Below are 17,466 nucleotides of genomic sequence, written 5' to 3' on the forward strand. Positions count from 1 at the left end.
AAACTGATGGTTACCAGATGGGAGGGGTTGGAGGTATGGGTTAAATAGGTGATGGGGTTTAAAGTGGGCACGTGTGATGAGCACCAGGTGTTGTATGGAACTGCTGAATCACTGTATTGTACACTTGAAACTAATATTACACCAAAAAAAAAAAAAAAGAAAAAGAAAAGAAACTAATATTACACTGTATGTTAACTAACTGAAATTTAAATAAAAACTTTAAAAAACAACGTGACCAGTTGAGAGAACCCACATATGGCATGTAAATACTAGACTGACAAAGCAGGAGTCAAGGGCATAAAAAGTGTTTATTCATACTGACCTCCTTCTTTGTCAACTACCATGCAAATGTCTGGGTTTCATAACATAATCATAATCATAGAATTAAACTTCAGCTGCTGAAAACAAAACAATTAATTACTTTTAACTTCAGCTGCAATAAGCTAATTGACCTGTGTCTGATAGCAGCATGTCACATAACAGTGACTCTTGGGAAGAGGCTTTGTCCTCACTGGCTTACCAGATTGTGTGGGTATCCTAACTGAAAAGGAAAAAGAAGGCTCCAGACCTTTCCCAGGCTGACCTGCAGGGTCAAGCAGGCTGCATTTGTTCCAATGGGACACAGGTTGGCTCCCAGGGGTACTCAGAAATTATTTCCTAACAGTCTATGAGCCTAAATCAGGGGTTCTCAAACTTTAGTGTGCCTATAAATCACCTGAGAAACTTGTCAAAATGCAAATTCCTAAATCCCACTCCAGAGACTTTAGTTCAATAGATTGGTGCACATTACAGGAATGAGTATCTTAAAAACCACCAGAAGGTGATATAGGTAATCCAAAACCCACACTTGGAAACACCCTGGTTATTCCAAAGCAGCTGGGAGGGGTCCTCGTACTAGAAAGGAGCCTGGGTTTTCTTCATGTGACTAAAACTTGCACGGTCAAGAATTAAATTCCAAACCAGGATGAGAAATGGGTAGGCATTTGCTTCCAAGGAAGATCGACGTGACTCGGCATGAATGGAGCAATGCATATTCCAGACAAACATAGAGAAGTAAACGGTCCACAATCTCCCTCTCCCAGAATGGTGATACTGGGTAAGGCAGCAGCAGCATTAGATGCTGTGTGAGAATAAACCATTCACTCAATGGGTGAAAAACAGCACAGGCAGAGGTTCTAGAGAGCCCTGAAACCCTGAGCAGGAATTGCGCAGCACCAAACAATTATTTTCAAGAATAAATTGTCTCCTTTCTTCCTACCTTTGCTTGTCTAAAGGTTTTGAGTTTCTTGAGGACCTACCTTCCTAATGGAAAGTCTCACCCCCTCAAATCACACCACCTGGCTCAGTGATTCTCGATAGCAAAGATTTGAGGTTCTTCACCAAGAAGCCTAAATCCTTCAAAAAAGTATGTCTGCCATCCGTGTCTCTGAGCTCTGCCATCGGTAGCTTCTCCAACCCCTTTCCTACCCTTCTTGAGGATGTAGACCTTTGCAATGCTCTGACATGCTTTCGGTTGCCAGAATCTTGTCCACTCAGTAAGCTTCCAGATCCTTAACTATTTTTTTTTTCCAACGTTTATTTATTTTTGGGACAGAGAGAGACAGAGCATGAACAGGGGAGGGGCAGAGAGAGAGGGAGACACAGAATCGGAAACAGGCTCCAGGCTCTGAGCCATCAGCCCAGAGCCTGACGCGGGGCTCGAACTCCCGGACCGCGAGATCGTGACCTGGCTGAAGTCGGACGCTTAACCGACTGCACCACCCAGGTGCCCCGATCCTTAACTATTAATGAGGCAACTAATGGCTTATAATCAAGTCACCTATTGATGACTAATCCTCTGGATTAGTTAGGGAACTGGAACTCCAAGTAAGACCCTTACCTTCTCTGCTCTTTAATGTCTACCCCTCATGGCACACTGCCAACATTCCTGGCATTGCAAGGTTTACGGCCTCTGCACCTCCAAGATGGAGACAATCCAGAGAGCAATTCTGCCTCCTCCACAATCCCTGCTTCACACCCAGGAAAGCTACAATGAGCCCACGCTATTTTCCTCATTGTCCCCAAATGGGGGAATGCTAGGGTCCCAAGAGGTTGAAATTGGAAACTTCTGAATAGCTTTCAGTGGTATGTAAGCTCCCTGAGGGCAGAGACTTCATATGATTCACTCCTACATCCCCAATACCTAAAGCAGTGCCTGTCCGTGGCAATGGACATAGTAAACAAATGTCCATAGTAAACAAATGTTACTAGAAAGAGCTACTCTCAGCATCTGCATAAACCTTCCATGGGCTAGGCCTAAGGCACATCCCCTCAATCCTCCATTTACAGTGGCATGCAGGAGCCTGACCCCAGCTTGGGAGAGCCAAATGTACACATCCCTTCCCAACTATCCACGTCATTGGTAGCTTGGCCACGGTGGGAGTATCTATGCCATGAAAACTGGCAAACACAACAAATCAGGGCTTTCTCCAGACAAAGCCAGTTGTTAAATACTTACCAGCCCACCACAGCCCTTAAGACTTACAAAGTCTCTTCTGTGGACATAAAGGCAAAAAAGAATTAAGCTGAGTTTTTGACGGCTCCAAGCTAGAAAATAAAGCAGTATTTGTCAACTTATTTTGTAAAAGTACCAATTCACACCAGTCTGTGATCCAGGCTCTTGCCGGTCTATATGGGAGAAATCACATGAAAACTGAAGGGGCTCCCCTCTGATGACAGTCCCCATTTGCAGAAAGTTACAGTTAATGACAGTTGACTGAACAAAGACAAAAATCTGACAACAGGGGTGAATGGAAGGCTGAGGAGATGAGCCTTAGGCCCAACCCACTGGCAGCCTGTAGAAATGCTAAGCATAGAACTCTTGGAGCGGAGCAGTATAGAAACATATACCCTGATTTTGACTGCAATTTATACTTTTTATCTTATTTTCAAAGGTATTTATAGCATTTACTATGTGCCAGCCACTAGTCAATTTGCTTAGCAAACATTTACTCATTATTCTAGCTACGAATACCACACATGCACAAGTATTCAATATAACCCAGACAAAAGAAACTCTACTGGCCCTGACCCTTTTGTTCATGAAAAACCAGAAACTTAAATCTGCTCACCACCCACTTAATGGCTCTGGGTTTGTTAATGATAAGAACTGGCACTAAGGTCCACAGAACCACAGATGGCCTTGACTAGATCTCCTCCAGGGCCCCAGACTAAATGTGGCATATATGTCCCTTCAGATATACAACTGTGGAGTTTACTGGAATAAGACAGAACCCAAGGGACAGGAAGCAGTCAGTGTTGCTACAGGCCTTCTCCTTTTTGAAGAGGTAGAAAACTGGATTAGAAAACCTTTAAGTTTTTTTGTATGACACCTTAGCGAGGCTGCAGGGATGGCCACTGCTCTCCAAGCTCCGCCATGCCGCCGAAGGACAACAACAAGAAGAAAGACGCCGGAAAGTCAGCCAAAAAAGACAAAGACCCAGTGAATCTGGGGGCAGGGCCAAAAAGAAGAGGTGATCCAAAGGCAAAGCTTGGGACAAGCTCAATAACCTGGTCTTGTTTGACAAAGCGACATATAACAAACTCTGTAAGAAAGTTCCCAACTATAAGCTTATAACTCCAGCTGCTGCCTCTGAGAGACCGAAGATTCGAGGTTCCCTGGCTGAGACAGCCCTTCAGGAGCTCCTTATTAAGCTGGTTTCAAAGCACAGAGCTCAAGTAATTTACACCAGGAACACCAAGGGTGGAGATGCCCCAGCTGCTGGTGGAGATGCGTGGACAGATCCCACCAACTGTATATTTTGGAAAATAAAACTTGAAAGAAAGAAAGAAAGAAAGAAAGAAAGAAAGAAAGAAAGAAAGAAAGAGAGGGAGGGAGGGAGGGAGGGAGGGAGGGAGGGAGGGAGGAAGGAAGGGAGGGAGGAAGGAAGAGAGAAAACCTTTTCTTCCAGCTATGTAACCATGATGATAATAATTAGAAAATAAAACTACAAAGCCGGTTTTATTTATGTGTTCAGAAATTACACCACTAGGGGCGCCTGCGTGGCTCAGTCAGTTGAGCGCCTGACTTTGGCTCAGGTCACGATCTCACAGTTCATGGCTTGGAGCCCCACATCGGGCTCTGTACTGACAGCTCAGAGCCTGAAGCCTGTTTCGGATTCTGTGTCTCCCTCTCTCTCTGCCCCTCCCCGACTCTCTCTCTCTCTCTCTCTCTCTCAAAAATAAATAAACATTAAAAAGAAATTATACCACTAATAAGAAATTATCTTCCAAACCCTGAACTTAGTATTGACAATAAATAACAAAATTTTCTCATAGAGTAACTGATATGTCAGGATCGTCTCCTGATGCAATTTTTGAGCCAAAATAGGTTATAGCACCAGAATGAGACTAAAATACAATATTGGGTGGAAGTTTTCAATCAAAGAGAAAAACAATAGTCTACCTAAACCATTTAAGCTATCAAGAGAGACCGATTCTCAAGCAGCTTGAATTTTGGAATTCAGGCACATGAAACCATTATTTAATTTTCTTGCCAATCTATGGTCTATATCCTTCTACTTTATCAGAAAGTTAATCAGACTGTCTATTGAGCCCATACTATGTGCTACCACTGGACTAGATGCTACAGGAAAAAAGAAAGTATAAAGCACAATCCGCGCCCTTAGAAATGAGATTTACTTAGATGAAGAGAGAGAGAAGGCCTTCCACGCAGGAAGAACAGCACAAAGAAAGGAGAAATAGGATATGAGAGAAGGTTAAGGAGACCAATTTCTTACAGCAAGAAATCATCTTGGGTAGATAGGGTAGAGTCAAGCAGAAAAGTTGAAGCGAATAGAAAAGGCAAGGGGCAAACAGGTAGGTAAGTAACACAACTTGATAAAGTTGTGGTTAGAGAAGCCGGCAGGGTATGGGGAGGAAGGAGAGATGGTGAGTTTCTATTGGAACTTGTGTATTTGCCATTGCAATGGGTTAAACCCTGTCCCCCTAAAAAGATATGTCCAAGTCCTAACCCCAGCTCTTCCCGGCTATGAATGTGACCTTATTTAGAAACACGATCTTTGCAGATATGGTCAAGATAAGATGAGGCCATACTGGATTAGAGTGGGCCTCAAATCCAATGACTAGCATCCTTTTTAGGAGAGGACACACACACAGAACAGACACAGGGAGGAAGGCCATAGGAAGACAGAAGCAGAATCTGGAGCAGCGTGGCTACAAACCAGGAAATACCAGTGATGTGGGAGCCATCACAAGGCAGGACAGAGGCACGGACGAGGTGCCTCCAGGGCCTCCAGAAGGAACTGACCCGGTGGACACCTCAATTTGAGACTTCTGGTTTCCTGAACTGTGAGAGAAGAAACTTCTGTTATTTTAAACCACTCAGTTTGGGCTAATCTGTTACAGCAGCCCTAAGAAACTCATGCAGGGCACCTGGGTGGCTGTCGGTTAAGCATCCAACTTAGGCTCAGGTCATGATCTCCCAGTTTGTGAGTTCGAGCCCCGCGTCGGGCTCTGTGCTGACAGCTCAGAGCCTGGAGCCTGCTTCAGATTCTGTGTCTCCCTCTCTCTCTGCCCCTCTCCCGCTCATACTCACTGTCTCTCTCTCTCTCTCAAAAATAAATAAACATTAAAAAAATTAAAAAAAAAAAAAGAAACTAACGCAGCCATGTTCTGTACAGGAACTGTGTGAAAACGGAAAAAATCAGATGTGACATTTCATTATTCCCTGATTCATTTATTAAAAGTACCATTTTATGCCTTCTTTTGAGGTGGCTCACAGGCCTCAAATTATATTCATTACACTGACAATTTGGAGTATCAAGAATATTGATCCCTCTCTGTCTCTCTTACTTCTCTCATCAGCCCATTCTCATATAACCGAAACACACATTAAATTCACAGAGCTGTGAATTACAAGCTTTGATACTAGGTGCAAACCAATACAGACATAATGACCAGTTAGGCCAAGCTTTCCACCGCCTGTAGTAATTTCCTATTAGTTTGTTTTTTAATTCAAAGAATTACTTTTAATAAACACAACACTGTTTTCCCCTCTACCTTTCACTTTCATACATACATTTTTAAGGCAGTTTTCAAAAACAAGAGCATTAGGCTAGATGTTCACACATACAAATTCTGTCTCACAATAAACACACACCACTCAATAAAAGTTTATTTTCCTTTTTTTTTTTTTTTTAAACAGATAATGGAGGTGGCTGAGCACTTAATTATATGGTATGGACAATGGATATGTTAAAGCAAAGACCAAAACCATTAACAATATTTGCCAGTCATTGTGCTATGTTCTTTGCATATATTAACCCATATCCTCCTACCATTAGGATATAGATAAATAAGAAAACTGAAGCTCAATTACATTATTTATCCTTCACTCTATTTTGGTTATCAAACGCTTCAAAAACCACTATTAAAAATGTACAAATAAAATTCTGTAACGCCCTTCCCAAGAAACTATCCTATGGAAATAGCGAGTTGGACAAAGATTTTTTTTTTAATTAAAAGATCTTTATCACAGCACTACTTATCATGGTTTTAACAAAGAAACACCACAAATGTCCAAAAATATAAGAATGACTAAATGATTGGGGTGCCTGGGTGGCTCAGTGGGTTAAGCATCCAACTCTTGATTTCAGCTCTCGTCACGATGTTACGGTTCCTAAGTTCAAGCCCCACTTTGGGCTTTGGGCTGACAGCACAGAGCCTGCTTAGGATTCTCATTCTCTCTCTCTCTCTCTCTCTCTCCCCCTCTCCCTCTCCCTCTCCCTCGCTCTCTGCCCCTCCCCTGAGAGAGCATGTGCATGCTCTCTCTCAATAAATAAGTAAACTTTAAAAAAAAGTTTAGAAAATGATTAAATAATTAAATAATTTCATGAACATAAATATGAAATGGGGCTTTCAAAGAATGTCTACTGATAAGAAAGTGCTCATATGTTATATGAACATTCATTCTTCATAACTTTCTAGGCTTTCAAAATTCTTTACTATTTTACAATGAGAAAAAAATTATTTTAAAAATAATAAAAGCGGGGCGCCTGGGTGGCGCAGTCGGTTAAGCGTCCGACTTCAGCCAGGTCACAATCTCGCGGTCCGTGAGTTCGAGCCCCGCGTCAGGCTCCGGGCTGATGGCTCAGAGCCTGGAGCCTGTTTCCGATTCTGTGTCTCCCTCTCTCTCTGCCCCTCCCCCGTTCATGCTCTGTCTCTCTCTGTCCCAAAAATAAATAAAAACGTTGAAAAAAAAAATAATAATAATAATAAAAGCTAGCCCAAAGACAAAATGCTAGCGAGTGGCTGAATGAGGGCTTACACTCAGAAATATGTGATTCTAGGGGCGCCTGGGTGGCTCAGCTGGTTGGGCATCTGACTTCCGCTCAGGTCATGAACTCACATAGGGCCCCACCGCTGGCAGCACGGAGCCTCCTTGGGATTCTCTTTCCGTCTCTCTCTGCCCCTTCTGTGCTCTCTCTCTCTCTCTCTCTCTCTCAAAATAAATAAATAAACTTAAAAAATTAAACATAAATAAAATAAAAGGAACTATCTGATTCTAAAGCCCTGTGGCCCACTAACTGTTACTAATCTTATCTAAAATCCTATTTTGATCCCAGGAACATTATTTTCAGAAGAGAAATAATTTGGCACGGGCAAGTACTATTTCACAAAATAGACTATTATGACTATAGCTGTGGGGTCTTGGTTTTGTGGCACAACCTACCAGACACACAGTTCAGTTCAAATAAATGTATTATGCTGAAAGGCAACATACACCAAAAGAGTCATTACCCAGAGACAGACTGACCGGGAAATCAGGGAAGAGAATGGAGACCAGAGCTCCAACTCAGGCATTTCGGCTAGAAAGTAATTCATCCACAGTTCCACCTCCCTGGAGAAAAGGAAATTATATGAGTACATGCTATATCCTTAATGAAGCTGACAATTCTCATTCTCTTTTGCATGCCTTTCTCTATAGTCACAGGAACATAGGACACAATGTGACCCAGCAGGCACAAAACCGCACCATAAAAAACAATTCCTTAAGAAAAGCAAAGGTTATTTCCCACACTGAATTTTAAATATTTCACATTTCCTCCACACACATTTACAGAATACCTATTATGTTCAAAGGATTAAGACTTATCTCTGAAACACACACATTAAGATCATTTGGCAAATAAGGTTTCAAATCTATTGCCCTTCAGCCTCCACCTTTCACCATCCCTTCGTATATCTGCAAGTGTCATAGCAACGACACATCTGGTGGCAAATTGCATCTGTTGCCTGAGAGATCATAACCACAGCTATGGGACATATTTTTAAATTTTATTAAAAATTTTTATCTGATGTGAGTCTAGTTTCTTTTGGACTTCACTTATTTCAAGTCCTGAGCCTCTCTAGTTTGAATAATCAGCTAATAATCCATCAAGTCCTCAGTGTTTGCATCTTTTCAGGCAGCTCTCCATCTGTATTCCCTGCTATTGTCAAGTAACCCCAATTAGTTTAGTGATTTACAAGAGGCTCCTCTCTAAGCCAGCAAGTGACCTTGTCTGTTACTCTGCACCCACGGGCAGGCAATGCAAGACGCCGTCAAGGTTCTGAAGTATCATCTGAAAATCTCACCGTTCACACTGTCTCTGTGGACCACATTAGTGAAAATATTCTCATCTGATAAAACTTGCCATTTTTATTTTATTGCTTCATTCCCATGAAGCTATGTCAATGAACATTGTACAGGTCAGCTGGAATAATTCACACAATGATAAACTAATTAAAAATATTTTACCTCAGGGCGCCTGGGTGGCTCAGTTGGTTGAGCCTCTGACTCTTGATTTTGGCTGAGGTCATGATCTCACGGTTCGTGAAATCAAGCCCCGCATGGGTCTCTGTGCTGATAGCATGGAGCCTACTTGGGATTCTCTCTTTCCCTCTCTCTCTGCCTCTCCCCCATGCACATGCTCCCTCTCTCTCTCTCTCTTTCTCTCAAAAATAAATAAATAAACTTAAACAAAAGAAAATAAAGGTATCTTCCCTCTTCATTTAGAGAGTGATGAGTATTAAGTATGCCCTTTTTAAATAATAAGATTTGTGGGGGTGCCTGGGTGGCTGAGTCGGTTAAGCATCCAACTTTGGCTCAGGTCATGATCTTGCAGTTTGTGGGTTCGAGCCCCGTGTCAGGTTCTGTGCTGACAGCTCAGAGCCTGGAGCCTGCTTCGGATTCTGTGTCTCCCTGTCTCTATGCCCCTCGCCTGCTCATATTCTGTCTCTCTCTCTCTCTCTCTCTCTCTCTCTCTCTCTCTTTCTCAAAAACAAATAAATGTAAAAAAAAATTTAATAAGATTTATGGTGACTTTGCCAAGTGACTTTGTATCCTTAAAATCCTTCAATACAACTGACCATCATCATGTCAGGTTAATACCTCCTTCCAATAATTCTACAGTTATAGCTGCAGCCTAAAGGGGGAAAAGCACCAATACACCTCATTTCAATCATTCTTGAATTATACAAATAACAAATATAAATAGAGATATTAACTTAAGGTTTTTTTTTAATGTCTTTAATGTTTATTTATTCTTGAGGGAGATTGAGACACAGCATGAGTGGGGAAGGAGCAGAGAGAGAGGAGACACAGAATCTGAAGCAGGCTCCAGGCTCTCAGCCGTCGGCACAGAGCTTGACACGGGGCTCAAACTCACGAACCTCAAAACCATGACCTGAGCCGAAGTCGGACGCTTAACCGACTGAGCCACCCAGGCACCCCTTAACTTAAGTTTCTAAGGAGAGAAAGAGAGAGAGAGAGACAGAGAGAGAGAGTGAAAGGAATATCTGAAGAATGAGGGAAATTAGCCAGGTACTAAGGCAGGGAAGAGCTTTTATGGACAAATAAACAACAAAAGCAAAGGCAAGGAGACTGGAAACAAAATAATGTGCCCTGGGAACAACAAGTAGACTGGAATTCCTGGAGTGTAAGATGAGTGGGCTGGTGAAGGAAATAGAAGCCAAGTTGTGGAATGTCACTATAAGGAGCTAGAAGGATTGGGGAGCCATGGAAGGGTTTCTAAGAGGAGAGTGACATGAGCAGAGTCACTGGTTGAGGAATAATCAGGAGCGACTAAAATGGAAGAATGAAATATAAGGCTATTCTCCCAAGAAGTCTGTGAACAGAAGAAGGAAGAAAGGCACTATTAGGTGAAAGATACAAGAAGGATGGGGCAAAGGAGCCAGTGGGAGTAAGAGACACTGAAAATAACGGAATGAGGGAGATAACTGTTGGAGTATACAGATGCTGATGAGTTTATAAGTGTTGAAATAAGAGACCTCCACCAGAGATCTCCTTCCTGCTCTAGCGGAGCACTCAAATCTAGATCTGTTACCGAGAACACCAAGTCTTTTAGTTCCTACCTACACAGCGTGAATAGTTTGAGGACCGACAGCACCTAGTAGTTTCTTAGAAAGGCAGAATCTCAGGCCCTATCCCAGACCTCCTGAATCAGAACCTGCAATGTAACAAGACCCCTAGCAGATTCACTCACACATTAAAGTCTGAGAAGCACTAATCCAGACCAACTCTGGAGAACTTTAAGGAATTATGGAGAAGAGGAAAGGAACCAGAAGACTGGAGACATGGAAAAGAGGAAGAAGAAAAATATAGCAAAACTCATCTTGCCCAACCTGACATAGAATTAATTATTGACGGGAAGGCCAGAAGTAATCACTGGGAGCCAGCCCAGATGCACTAAGAATCAATCATACCAGAATCTCCTTATTTTCTTATATCAGTCAGCCTAGGAGATATAGTAGACATGATATACCTGGCTTTCAGTAAAATATCTGAGAGGGTGTCTCCAAATGTTTTTGTAAACAAGATAAAGAAACATAACCTGAGAGTTCTAGTTAATAATTTGTTAACAATTATTCCAAAAGGGTTTTTGAATAGTAAATTCAAACTAACCTCAATGACCAGATCACTAGTCACAAGATCTCCAACCTTTTCTCCCTATACCATTCAATAATTTTTTTGAGAATTTAGATGAATGGTGAATTTAAAAAGATGATAAAACCAAAGTACTAAGCTGGGCTCCTAAACTGAATCAAAACAAGAATGATGAAAAAGAAGCATAACAGCAGTACATGAAATAAAAGCTTGGGAGTTTCAGTAGATGTTCAATTCAATATGAGTCAACATACTGATGTTAACATGAAGTTAACAGCGTACGTGAGTTCAATTCAACCTATATGCCAAACTCCCCAACAGCGCAAGACTCATGGTAAGATTATAAAGAGGCAGGGGCACCTGTGTGGCTCAGTTGGTTAAGTGTTCGACTTTAGCTCAGAGCATGATCTCACCGTTTGTGAGTTCAAGCCCCGCAGCGGGCTCTGTGCTGACAGCTCAGAGCCTGGAGCCTGCTTCCAAGTCTGTGTCTCCCTCTCTCTCTCGCTCTCTCTCTCTCTCTCAAAAATAAAGATTAAAAAAAAAAAAAGGTTACAAAGGGGCAGCTAAACTAGATTTTTGCATTCTATATCTTGAGACAGTACACAAAGATCCCACAGTCAAAATTAAAGATACCTAATATTAACAATAAAAAGGCCTAAGAAGCACACCAAATTGCAGTGGAGTAGACTTTTAAAGCTGCCCAACTGCTCCCTTGTTGTTCGTATTCTAACAAGAGATTTGCACACCACAATACTCTCCAAAGCCAAATGGCCCTGAATTGGTCCTTCTGGTCACTCACTTGCCCTCTCTGTTCTCCTTGGTGCCAGGCTAAAAATGACCCGTAACTATATTATGTGAACTCCTATATCTAAACTGCCTGTGTTTCTTTTGATAAAGACTTAGTTTCCCAGTTTGGGACTCTTGCTGCACATATACTGGATATTTGGAGGACACGCTTAGGCTTAAAACATTTCAGGGACACTGGAAAGTCCACAGTGGTGGCACGTGGGTGGAATTTCAAGACCTTAATTATAGAGGCATCAAGAAGTCCCAGAAGGGAGAGCCTGGGTGGCTCAGTTGGTGAAGCATCCAACTTTGGCTCAGGTCATAATCTCCAGGTCCATGGGTTCTAGCCCCATGGTTGGGCTCTCTGCTGACCCCTCGGAGCCTGGTACCTGCTTTGGATTCTGTCTCTACCCCTTCCCCGCTCACACTCTGTCCCTCTCTCATAAATAAATAAAGATTTAAAAATTAAAAAAAAAAAAAAAAAGTCCCAGAAGAAGGTAGAGCACAGCATGACCAAAATGGCTGATGGCAAAGCAGCCAAAGACACTAGGGGTGAGTATATGACGAATCCCCATGAGATGGTGCAAATTGTCTACACTTTTGGTTTCAATCTCAGTGGAAATTCTGAAAAAATGTCTTGAGTCTACATAGAATAATTAGGATGACTTTGTGTTTGCCAATTTACATGGCTTCGGACAGTTCTCTCATGTTTCTTTTCGACAGTCAAGTATTCCAGCTAAACCTCATAATGAAACATTAGGTGGAGAGGCAGAGAACACACACGTACAAGGGAGGAGTCACATAACCCTCCATGGCTTTTACAAAAGGGTCTGTCTCAAAAGGCAACTGTCAGAAACCCCCCCTCTTGCCTTTTTAAATAAATAATTCTGTTATTACCTATAGGATATATATTGAGATGGAGACGGTCAGCAGGGGAGGAATTGGGAAATCAGATTACCTCATTCATAAAACTTTAAGGTAAGTTCCTTTTTCTAAGTCCGATTTGAGAAGAGGCTCGGCCTATTCATAATTAGGGTATGTATTCTCTCCACGGTACCTTCAGACCTTAAGCAACACTTGCCATTAAAAGATGGGTGGGTAGAACTGGTACCAAGAACACCAAAATTAAATTCCTACTCCCCCCCCAACAACTTTCTTTGCAAGAGTAAGTCTGAAGGCAACGTTATTACTCCCCTAGAAGCTGGGGCGGGGCAGGGGGAATGTCTTCTAATGGTTCAAGCACTTATCTTAGATAACTAGTCATCTCCCTTCTATAACCTGGGAGTGTGCATGATGCCCACCTGTCATCTCCACAGACTAAGAAGTCAGCCAGGCATCCCTCAGATCAATGTGTGTGAAACACCAGCATCAAAATCACAGAAAGTGTTCATTAAAAATAGAGACACTCAGGACTTTAAGATACAAAACAGATGAACCTAGGGGAAGGGAAGCAAAAATAATATAGAAACACGGAGGGGGACAAAACATAAGAGACTCTAAAATATGGAGAACAAACAGAGGGTCACCAGAGGGGATGTGGGAGGGGGGATGGGCTAAATGGGTAAGGGGCACTAAGGAATCTACTCCTGAAATCATTGTTGCACTATATGCTAACTAACTTGGATGTAAATTTAAAAAATAAATTAAATAGGGGAGCTTGGGTGGCTCAGTTGGCTGAGCATCCAACTTTGGCTCATGTCATGATCTCACAGTGAGTGAGTTCAAGCCCCGCATCGGGCTCCGTGCTGGCAGTTCAGAGCCTGGAGCCTGCTTCAGATTCTGTGTCTCCCTCTCTCTCTCTGCCTCTCCCCCAATTGTGCTTGCTCTTTCTCTTTCTCTCTCTCTCAAAAATAAATAAACTTTTTAAAAAATCAAATAAAAAATTAATTAAAATTTAAAACAAACAAACAAACAAATAAATAAATAAAAATATAGACACCAAGACTCCATGTCTAACCCACCAAACGAAATTTCTGATGGTGGCACTCAGGAATCTGCATTTCTTAAATTTATTTTTTAAAGGTTTATTCATTTTTTTCAGAGACAGAGAGAGACAGAGTGTGGGAGGGAGAAGGGGCAGAGAAAGAAGGAGACACAATCTGAAGCCGGCTGCTGTCTCCGAGCTATCAGCACGGAGCCCGACGTGGGACTCGAACTCACAGGCTGTGAGATCATGACCTGAGCTGAAGTCAGCCGCTCAACCGACTGAGTCACCCAGTAGCCCCAGGAATCTGCATTTTTAACAAGTGATCTTTATGCACAGGAGGTTTAAGAATCTCTGCCTCACAATTACAACCACAAAGAGAGGCAGTAAACCCATCACCGAACAGGAGGGCCAGGTTAGAAGCTACCCTTCCTAAACATCTGATGTGATCCTCACTAGCTAGAGCCCAGACTTGCTACTAACCAGAAAAATGATTTGGTGCTCTTCAGAGAAAAGTCCCATGTACTCTTAAGAATAACAGCATCCCACAGAGAAACAGGCAGTTAACTCTCTAGCCCCTAATCCTGACCTAATGAAGCATGGGCTTCATTTTAGGGCTTCTGATAATTTGTACAATCATTGCTGCTAAAGATTTGCAGCCTTGGGAGAAGGCCACGGAAACAACGGGACAAATACAATAGGTGCTATTCTCATCAGTGAGAAGGTCTGAAAACCAAAATTTGATTATTTTGTCTCTGCTTGAGTCTCGCTTGAACTCTGTGTTCCTGGAAATTAAATTCACACTTAGGTGGACTTCAGAGAGTTATTCTTTCCTTTCCATTTAGCAGCCGTGGGAAGTGTTTCTTGCCCTAAGAAACTGCCCAGGAAGCCCCAACAAAACGTAGCTGTAATTAAAGGTGCAAATGAGCACACAGGGATACCCAGGGAATCAAGGAGTAAATATCTCAGACCCTCTAACACAAAGCAGAGATGTCCTCAAACATTCTCACTCAGAAAATACAAAATCACTATTAATACAAGGCATTCGCTCAATTACTTTATTTGGAACAAGTAATAAGTTACTTGATTCAGAATTTTGTTTGGCAAAGGCACAATGACCTGAAATTGCCTCAGTCAATGTTACTTTGGACTTCCTATAAGAGTCACCTGATGGAATAATTGAGAAAGAAGGCAACAGTATCATTCACCATTCCTGCCCTAAAGAAACCAGTTACTTGGCACAAAAACAGACACATAGACCAATGGAATAGAATAGAAACCCCAGAACTAGACCCACAAACGTATGGCCAACTCATCTTTGACAAAGCAGGAAAGAACATCCAATGGAAAAAAGACAGTCTCTTTAACAAATGGTGCTGGGAGAACTGGACAGCAACATGCAGAAGGTTGAAACTAGAACACTTTCTCACACCATTCACAAAAATAAACTCCAAATGGATAAAGGACCTGAATGTGAGACAGGAAACCATCAAAACCTTAGAGAAGAAAGCAGGAAAAGACCTCTCTGACCTCAGCCGTAGCAATCTCTTACTCGACACATCCCCAAAGGCAAGGGAATTAAAAGCAAAAGTGAATTACTGGGACCTTATGAAGATAAAAAGCTTCTGCACAGCAAAGGAAACAACCAACAAAACTAAAAGGCAACCAACGGAATGGGAAAAGATATTTGCAAATGATATATCGGACAAAGGGCTAGTATCCAAAATCTATAAAGAGCTCACCAAACTCCACACCCGAAAAGCAAATAACCCAGTGAAGAAATGGGCAGAAAACATGAATAGACACTTCTCTAAAGAAGACATCCGGATGGCCAACAGGCACATGAAAAGATGTTCAGCGTCGCTCCTCATCAAGGAAATACACATCAAAACCACACTCAGGTATCACCTCACGCCAGTCAGAGTGGCCAAAATGAACAAATCAGGAGACTATAGATGCTGGAGAGGATGTGGAGAAACGGGAACCCTCTTGCACTGTTGGTGGGAATGCAAATTGGTGCAGCCGCTCTGGAAAACAGTGTGGAGGTTCCTCAGAAAATTAAAAATAGACCTACCCTATGACCCAGCAATAGCACTGCTAGGAATTTATCCAAGGGACACAGGAGTACTGATGCATAGGGGCACTTGTACCCCAATGTTCATAGCAGCACTCTCAACAATAGCCAAATTATGGAAAGAGCCTAAATGTCCATCAACTGATGAATGGATAAAGAAATTGTGGTTTATATACACAATGGAATACTACGTGGCAATGAGAAAAAATGAAATATGGCCTTTTGTAGCAACGTGGATGGAACTGGAGAGTGTGATGCTAAGTGAAATAAGCCATACAGAGAAAGACAGATACCATATGGTTTCACTCTTATGTGGATCCTGAGAAACTTAACAGGAACCCATGGGGGAGGGGAAGGGAAAAAAAAAAAAAAAAAGAGGTTAGAGTGGGAGAGAGCCAAAGCATAAGAGACTGTTGAGAACTGAGAACAAACTAAGGGTTGATAGGGGGGTGGGAGGGAGGAGAGGGTGGGTGATGGGTATTGAGGAGGGCACATTTTGGGATGAGCACTGGGTGTTGTATGGAAACCAATTTGACAATAAATTTCATATATAAATAAAAAAAAAAAAAAGAATCCAAAAAAAAAAAAAAAAAAAAGAAACCAGTTACTGGCCTTGTGGCTTAGGGTGAAATTTCAGGGGCCATGTCATGCAGGAGTTGGGGGGTTAGGGGGGAAGCACAGTGTCTCGTTCACAGAGCTTAGAAGTCATGGTGATGGGCCCTGAAAAACTGGATGAGAAGATTCCAAAATGTTTCCCCAACAAAAACAGTTGCAGATGTCAAAGAGGTATGAGCAAAACTGCTTCATAATTTTTAAATAGAAAAGAAGTATTTCTAAATTAACATACTATTTAGTCACTGGAATTGGGAAAATTTTACCAAGGCATCAAGATACCATAAATACCAGAGTAAGGTATCAGAATAAGATGCGAATTTTTCAAAGTTATGGTTCAATGGTTACAACACTTGAACTATCACCTGTCTGGAGGGTATACAAGAATAGACAGAGAGCTATGGGTGGGCACCGAGTCCTACCCACCAAGAAGAGAAGGGAGGGCATTGCCCATCTTTCCTCAAGCCTAGTGAGTAAGGGGGGCTTCAGCAAGCCCATGCAGACAGCTTTTATGTGTGTCTTCTGCAATCGGGGCTTATAGTGAATTATGACTAGTTCCTCTCTGAGAAACTTAAAGGGCCAGAGATGGGCTGATGAGTACTCAAAGAAGAAGCTACAGGGGGCAGCCTGCACTCTCAGAATTCATCATATGTGTTCCCTTGTACCAGGTGAGGGCCAAGGAGTGAAAGCAATGGCCTGGGGTCACGACAGTTGTCCAAGAGGGCCACCTGCAGGGAAAAACAGCCCTCAACAGAGAGAAGCTGGAGGTCCAGCAGCATTCAAAGGACCAAGGACAGAGTAAGCTACCAACTATGAATATGGGAAGGCATCACCACTATCAAGGGACAAGTGACAGTCCAGAGAGTATGAACCCACTTACACCAGGATGCATCTTTATGGCTTTTTTCTGGCCCTCCTACATCTCCGCATCAACCAAGCCCCACCTCAGCACCAATCCTGGAGGGCCAAGAAACCTTGGCCAGAAGCTCAAGATGGAAAAGGAAGCCAACCAGACTCTCTTGTCCAACTTCAAGCTTCTCCCAGGCAATAGGCCTGGACTGGGGATTGTGAGGAGGGGACAAGTTTTCATTTTCTATGAAGTTTGGAGCTTTGCCTCTTTCATCG

At 42.4% G+C, this 17,466-nt stretch overlaps 1 protein-coding gene and 1 pseudogene across 1 annotated transcript in view; one reads left to right on the forward strand and one right to left on the reverse strand.

The window, feature by feature from the left end:
* Window positions 1-17,466, reverse strand: part of GPR176 (G protein-coupled receptor 176) — a 128,853-nt gene that overhangs the window by 98,092 nt on the left and 13,295 nt on the right. The gene's annotated exons all lie outside the window — the stretch shown is intronic.
* Window positions 3,404-17,143, forward strand: LOC112855031 (small ribosomal subunit protein eS25 pseudogene; annotated as a pseudogene).

Source organism: Puma concolor, chromosome B3, assembly GCF_028749965.1.
Source record: "Puma concolor isolate L17-30 chromosome B3, mPumCon1.1.hap2, whole genome shotgun sequence".
NCBI lineage: Eukaryota > Metazoa > Chordata > Mammalia > Carnivora > Felidae > Puma > Puma concolor.